The following is a 7,376-nucleotide window of genomic DNA, read 5'->3' as shown; positions in this document are numbered from 1 at the left end:
TGGCAGCAACTCAATGCATTTAGGCATCTAGACATGGTGAAGATGATTTGCTGAAGTTCAAACCGTATCAGAAATGGGAAGAAAGGGGATTGAAGTGACTTTGAACAAAGCAAAAAAAGGTTTATTTTACATACACCTTAACCTCTCCCCTCAACATTAACCTTTACCCAGACCTGAAAATGAACACTAAATCCATACATCTAAACCTTAACTGGATTATATTTAGTTTACTTAAGTAATGTATACTATAAACAATTGTTTATTTATCAGTTTTGCTGAACTTTTATACCTGTTTCAGTCACATCCTTTTTACATGAACTTGCAATGGGGTCGGTCGCACATCATTGCTTTTTTACCGTCTTCTTGACAGTGCCAATGATGGACCATACCTGTGCAATGAGTGTCAGAATGGCCACTTGTGGCCTTTACCAGGGACACATAAGGGCATGACAAGGTGAGAAACAGGAGCACTATTAGAAGACAGTTATCACCCCATAAAAGGATGTGCCAAAACAAAGACCTTTATGGCAGGGTCACCAAATATTCTTTTTAATGCTGATATAAAAATATTTAAACAACTTTAAAATTACATTTAAATATTAAAATGTATACTAGATAGATACTAGCGATATGATATACAGGAAATCTAAAACTTACAACTTAAAAGAGAAGTATGGGGTTTAAAAAAAAGCCTTAAACTCACATAGGTGGATGAAGCATTGATCCGATGCTGTCTGAGTCCTCCAACAGCTCTGCACTGGGAAATGAGTGATCAAACACCGTTGGTCCCTCAGTTCTCCCTTACACGCTGACTGTCAGTCTCCTGCTCTCTGCACTGACTCTGCGCTGGGCTGGGGAGGGAAGGCAGCGGCTGGCTAAGACACTCAGCGGGGTAGCTTAGATGCTGAGCCAGCTGCCGGTTAGGATCTCTCCCCAGCCTGGACCGTCTAAATGAATATAAATTTCCCTGCTGAAGGCAGAACACATGTTCTGTGTGTGTTTCTCACACTGCTCTCAAAACCCACTGCCTCTGCAATCTGCTATGGGCACTAATACATTGTTAACGGCTCCCCAAATGCAGATCTCAAACGCAATGCATTTGGGAGCCCCAGACAGCATGGTACCATAGTACCATGTGAACTGGTGCGGCACACTTTTCAAAGGTAGTGCATGAACTAGTTTTTCTGCGGTCTGGTGTGATTTCACCCTATTCATAAAAATAGTCTGAAAAGCAAACTGCAGGGGAATGCACAGGAATTGCACAGAAATGTGGTGTGAACTGGCCCTAAGTGGATTCAAACATTGATTTTTACTCAAATAAAGTAAAAAAAAAAAACCCAAAAAACACACATATATATGTATCTCAAGAAAAAAAATGGGGCTGACTCAAAGGACCACATTTTTTTCGATTTTCCTGCCGTCACTCTTCTATGTTTCTATATATAAGAAAATGCTTTGATACTTTCAATGGTATATTTAACAGACCGAGAGGGAGTACATAAGAGAAGTTTATTGTTGGGATTTACATAGACTTTTGGATTACACTAAAAGTGATACTAAACCTAAAAATGTTTTTTACCTTAATGCATTGCTTGCAATAAAAGAAATTTTATATTAGTCTGTCCTCCCCCTTCCCTGTGTGAAGGGGAAGAGAGAGGAGAATAGATGCAGTGCTGTGCATGGCTGTATGTCTACTCCCCTCTCTTTCTCTTCACCCAGCACTCGAACAGCAACAAAAGGAGCCATTGGCTCGTGCTGCTGTCAATCAATTGCATTGAAGAGGGAGTGCGGAACGGGGATATGTCTGGCTATGGATATGGAGTGCAGCTCCTTAGACACACAGGTCAGAAGTGAGCAGACACCGTGTGCCCCAATGCAAACAGCTTACTATGGGGACACACAAAGAAGAGGAGGAGCCAAGATTGCCGGTGGGGATCCGAGAAGAGGAGGGTCGGGGCCGCTCTTTGCAATACTCAGGTGCACATAGCACGTGAGTATAACATTTTTGTTATTTTCATTTAAAAAAAAAATCAGACTTTAGTAACACTTTAACACCCTAAAACAGGGGCATTGAAATAAAATTCACTGAGATCCAGGCAGTAAATGTTTTATCCATCAGAGGTCCAAATCTCATGTACACCCTTGTGGTGCATTTTTGTGTGCGCTAACCACATGTTGCTGCAGTGCAATTTTGAAAAAAAAGGCCGGGGACTTCTTCGCGTTTCTTGTGGGTAGTGCAGCCCATTAAAATGAATGGGCTGATCTACCCACGACATGTGTACCACATGCACATGTACAGATCTGAGCTTGTTCTTACATCAGTGTCCTCAATCCCCATTGCACATCACAGTCCTCCTCCTCGTTCACAGCCAGATCCCCTCTTGATGAGTGTCTTCAGCTTCCCTTTTACAGCACACCCCTCCACCCCTTTCACAGTAGTGTTCTCACACTTCCTTGACATCAACCCCCCCGCCCAACAGTACTGTCCTCTGCCCCATCGCTGCAGAGTACTCCACCCTTTTTTACATCATCCCCCACATTACTGTCCTCCGAACCCCCCCACCCACGTTACTTTCCTCAGCCCCCACATTACAGTTATCAACCCCCCCCACTTTAATGTCCTCAGCTGCCCCCAAGTTACTGTCCTCAACCACCCCACATTATTGTCTTCAGACCCATGTTACAGTTCTGTCCCCCCCCCCCACACTTTGATGTCCTCAGCCCCCACACACTGCAGTCCTCAGCCCCCTCATTACTGTCCTTAGCCCCCCACCACTTTAATGCTCTCAGCCCTCCACACTTTTCCATTCTCAGCTTCTCCAGTTTAATTTGAATGTCCTCCACCCCACACTACCGTCCTCAGTCTCCCAACATTACTGTTCTTAGCCCCCCCCCCCCACATTCATTCCTTGGCTCCTTTTCACATCAGCCACCCTTCACACTAATGTTCTTAGCCCCTTTAACTCCGCCCCCCACACTCCTACCTTACACAGACAATGATTGATTGCTAAGACTGCCCTTCATCCTAGCACCTAATCACCTGCTTGTTAACCTTGGGCCGCTCCCGCCCTCCATCCAGTACTGTCCTGTCTCCTGTCAGCTCTGTGAAGATGACTGCGAGATGGCTGGGGGAAGAAAAGGCTCCTAAATGGCAGGATCACATGGGTCCAGATGGGATAGTGACTTGGTCCACATCCGGACCCCGGTCCCCCATTTAGTGATGCCTGCCCTAAAACCTAATCATAGCACTAAGTTGGCCCCTTTAAATCTATACATACCTTGTAATCACCAAAAATATGGGTGCCTTCCTGTATCAAGATCAGTGCCACATTCACTTGGACCCTGGCACAAGCACAAGCAACAAGCTCATTTGTGTCTTAAAGTCCTTCTCAGGGCAACACATTACCTACTGACCAGCAACACGGGCATTTTTAACTTGCTCTAACCACGAATGTTGGGATATTTTTAACTCCCATTGACCACCAATGTAGAAGCATTTTTTATTTCCACTGACCACTGTCTGACACCCAAACAGTGTGGTGGACATTGAACTGACCTTTATTTAAAATGTTTGGGGGCCCCCTGCTCTACTTGTATATATTCCTCTATGATATTTGATTAAATAATGACAATAATAATACATATCAATATTAATATCATAAAATTGTGTTTTTTATTATCACATTTCATCATAAACGTTTACTCCTGTTAGTGAAGCAGTGGAATGTTCATGACACATCCGTTATGAAGTCAATAGCAAGGTCACCGTGGGATGTTTTATCTATGCCAGGAGGATGGACTTCTAGATAAGAAACATGTAGTTATGGGTATAAAGCTAGAGATGGGATCACTGTTTCCTTATCTGAATCTGCTATTGAGATATCTCCAGTCCCTGTAGTCAGATCTCACCATTTGCTTCAAGACTTTCACTATCCTGGTAAGTAGAGCAGACCTTCTTTAACCTGCATCAGCTGCAGCAAATATTTTGTACTTCTTACTACAATATTCTGATAAAACCTTAAAGTAATTCTACCTAACTGTATCTCACAATATGTCTGTTAAAGCTATCACATTACTTTACAGTGTGCTATTCTACTCATGCGGGCATCTAACAAAAATACCTCCAAGAAAATTGTACCTATACTTACATTTCAAGCTTGACAACATGTATTTTAATTTAATATTCAGCTCTTTTTTTTTACATTTTGGCATATACAGCTTTCTAAGTTGGTTTGACACTACAGCAACACCGTAGGTGTTAGGAAGATTTTTTTTGTTTTGCCCTATGCAGTGAAATAGGGGTTGATATACTAAAGGAAAACATACTGTGCACTTTGCAAGTGCAGTTGCTCCAGAGCTTATAAATGAGATGAAGGTTTACTTTGCAAAAAATACCCAATCACATGCAAGGACAAAAAAAAAAACAGCATTTTTTGTTGCACATGATAAGATGATGGAAGTCAGCAGCACTTCATTTACTAAGCTCTGGACTGGAGCAATTGCACTTGCAGAGTGCAACTGCAATTGCAAAGTGCACAGTCTATTTGTCTTTATTAAATCTACCCCTACATTTATATTTACCCTACAGTTACCATGAATAAATGTAAACATACTCATACACAATAGATGACAGTCTTCAAATCTGACCATTTTTAGTTAGAGAACGTGGTGGGTTTAAATGCTGTTGTTACCTTGCTAAAAAGCTGCTCTACCTCCATCACTATCAATAGAGATTTTTGAAGAAGAGCATCACCCTCACCTTTTCTCTATCATATCCTACCTTTTTTGCTGGGTTGTCCTTCATAAAGTAACTCACACGCCCATTGACTCCAACAATGTTTTGCAGTAACCTGCCATTTTTGCTGATGCTTACAGGTCCTGTGCCACCATCTTCCTCTTTGATGTTACCAGGGTGCCATCCATCTCTTCCTTGTTTTCAAGCTGCCCCCCATGATGCAAGTGCAGTAGATTGCTCCCCATCATGTGCATCCTATGAGGCAGCTCCAGGTTGGGGACATCATTCTTGCCTAGTTGAGAAATCGAGAAGTATCAGCTGGGTTACCCAAAAAAAGCATTTACAATTAAAAAATGTCCTGCTGACATTTTACAAGGTAGGAAATTAGGGGAACTCTCCAACAGCAACACAGACAAAATAAAAATAATTTTCCATAGTAGTAGAATGCTAGAAACAATGTCAGACTTTTATTTCTGTATCTGTTGCTGTTTTCCCTCACTTCTGGTCTGGAGAAACTGGTGTCAGTGGTACAGTAACTCTCCCCAGAATGTAAATCTCCCCACGGAAACTCCAGATAGTAGTAAAAACCAGCAGAGGCTCTATTCCTTCCCCTCTCTATCCAAAACATTTAGCTTGACTTGCACGTAAAAGGACAGCAAGACTAACCAGTAATAGCTAAGGCAAAAACTTTTTTTTTTCTTAAATAATCTCTCAATAAGAAAGCAACTTTTCTTTACTGCAATACATTTTTTCACTGATGATTTGAGTTTCAAATGTCAAACACACATTCACTATTCACCTGGTTCAGTACTGTTTTGTAACATTATTTATTGTGAAAAGATTACAGCTTATTTGTATTCCTTTTTTTAACTATCCAAAATGTTAAAGATTTACTTCAGCTAACACATTTTTGGATAGAGTAAGGGAGGGCTAAAACCTCTGTTGAGTTTTTATTATTGAGTCCCTTCTGGGGGCACCTCCTTTTTCTGTCTGTTCTTTCAAAGAGTAACAGAGGCAAAATGTTCCCCATGAATAAATGTTCTCAGTGCGTAATAAACACCTGACAGAGTTTCTAACCTTTTCCTACTTTATAAAAATGTTTTCTTTGCTTTCAGTGTACGCATAGTGGAGATTTCCCATTACTTGCTATTCTGTTACAGGGAAATTTCCCGGGGGGGGGGGGGGACGACAGGGGACAGGAAACAATAAATGCCTAGCTGGGGTTCTTCTTCTTCTCTTCTCCATCCAAAACAAAAATAAAGAATTTGGCTGTATTAACACTAATATACAAATCTGAGAGTTAGGGCCAGTGTTGTCAAAACACTAGTCTTGCCTTTTTTACATCTGCTTTTAAGTCAAGATCAATATCATTTTTTACAGTTCTCTCCTCTATGGGATAAAGTACATGTAGTATGTTGTCCCATATTTCTAAGTGCTTTCTAACCCTATTTGTGAGGTACAACCTGCGCACTTCCTTGTTTGACGCAACCAAAAGGACAACAGCTATGAAGGGGATGGCTGATTCATAGCTGCAGCTTGTCTTGGCTTCTTGCTGTGAGCCCTTTCCTGAGACAAGCAACAGCGAGGAACAGAGGCTGACGTGTCCTTCCTCTCTCCACATTCTACACAGAATTGTAAACAAAATATTATAATGCTAGATCATCTTTAAGTAGATGTCACCAAGACCAAAACATATCTGGTTGTACCCACTGCAGAAAAAGCAGATTCATAGCTGGAGCTTTTCTTAGCTGTGAGCACTTTCCCAAGAAAAGCAACAGCAAGAGGAATGCAAATGGTGACATGCCTCTCCTCCCTCTGCCTTCTACACAGAATTGTAAAAAAATATAATGATAGATCAACTTTAAGTAAACATCACAAAGACCAAGGGGCACCTGGTCCTAGGTGGTATACAGCCATGGACAGTTATGTGTATGAGGCCTAATGAGGTTACCGAAGCTAGCAAGGTGTCTTGCCAATAGTCCTGGGACTAACAGTTGCTAAATTGTGGTGTCTTTTTTTCATACTGATGAACTATGTAGACTGCACATGTAGCTCTACCCCTGTAGGAGCCACTGGATAGGATGGGTCCTCTGTTCTTTGCCTCGACTTTCTCAAGAACCTCAGTCCCTCTGACACTACAGGTTGAGTGTACAAACATACAATATCACAGGAAATCACTGAAAGTAACACTTAGTATTCAATAGTAGTGTTATATCAAACAAAACAGACACCAAACCAAGTAGTACATGCAATCTTAATATACTGCCACCCAATATGGTTGATAAGTATGCAAGCATAAAATGCTAAGGGCTCTTTCACAAGTGCAGCAGGCACTGCTGCTCCTCTAAACTGCAATCCAAGTGTGTTTTGCAGGTGGCTAGGAGGCAATATGTTGCCTCCTCACCACCTGATTTAAACCCATGATTGCAGTTCAATGTACGTGATTGCAACAGGTAGACCTCCACCTCTAGAAGGTTGCCTACTCCTGCTCTACTGATTGCTGGAACTATACTGATAGAGCACATTTTTTGTCAAAACTTAATTTTACAAGCTAAAGTTAGAAGCTGATGGCTACCATGCACAGCTACACTCTCCAGTTTTAGTAAATTAACCCAAATTGCTCCTTCTTCATATTGGTGTA

The 7,376-nt window shown here is 41.6% G+C and overlaps 1 protein-coding gene across 1 annotated transcript in view; it reads left to right on the top strand.

The window, feature by feature from the left end:
• Positions 1 to 3,852: 3,852 nt before the first annotated feature.
• LOC149455473 (acyl-CoA desaturase-like) overlaps positions 3,853 to 7,376 on the top strand; it is a 57,089-nt gene continuing 53,565 nt past the window's right edge. Inside the window, exon 1 of the mRNA XM_089686195.1 lies at positions 3,853 to 3,937. The gene's annotated coding sequence lies outside the window, so the exon portion shown is untranslated. The remainder of the gene's footprint in view (positions 3,938 to 7,376) is intronic.

The sequence above is a fragment of the Staurois parvus genome, unplaced genomic scaffold (assembly GCF_062004578.1).
Source record: "Staurois parvus isolate SC_StPar_1 unplaced genomic scaffold, SC_StPar_1.0 ptg000393l, whole genome shotgun sequence".
NCBI classification, from domain to species: domain Eukaryota; kingdom Metazoa; phylum Chordata; class Amphibia; order Anura; family Ranidae; genus Staurois; species Staurois parvus.
This window is presented reverse-complemented; position numbering and strand designations above follow the sequence as displayed.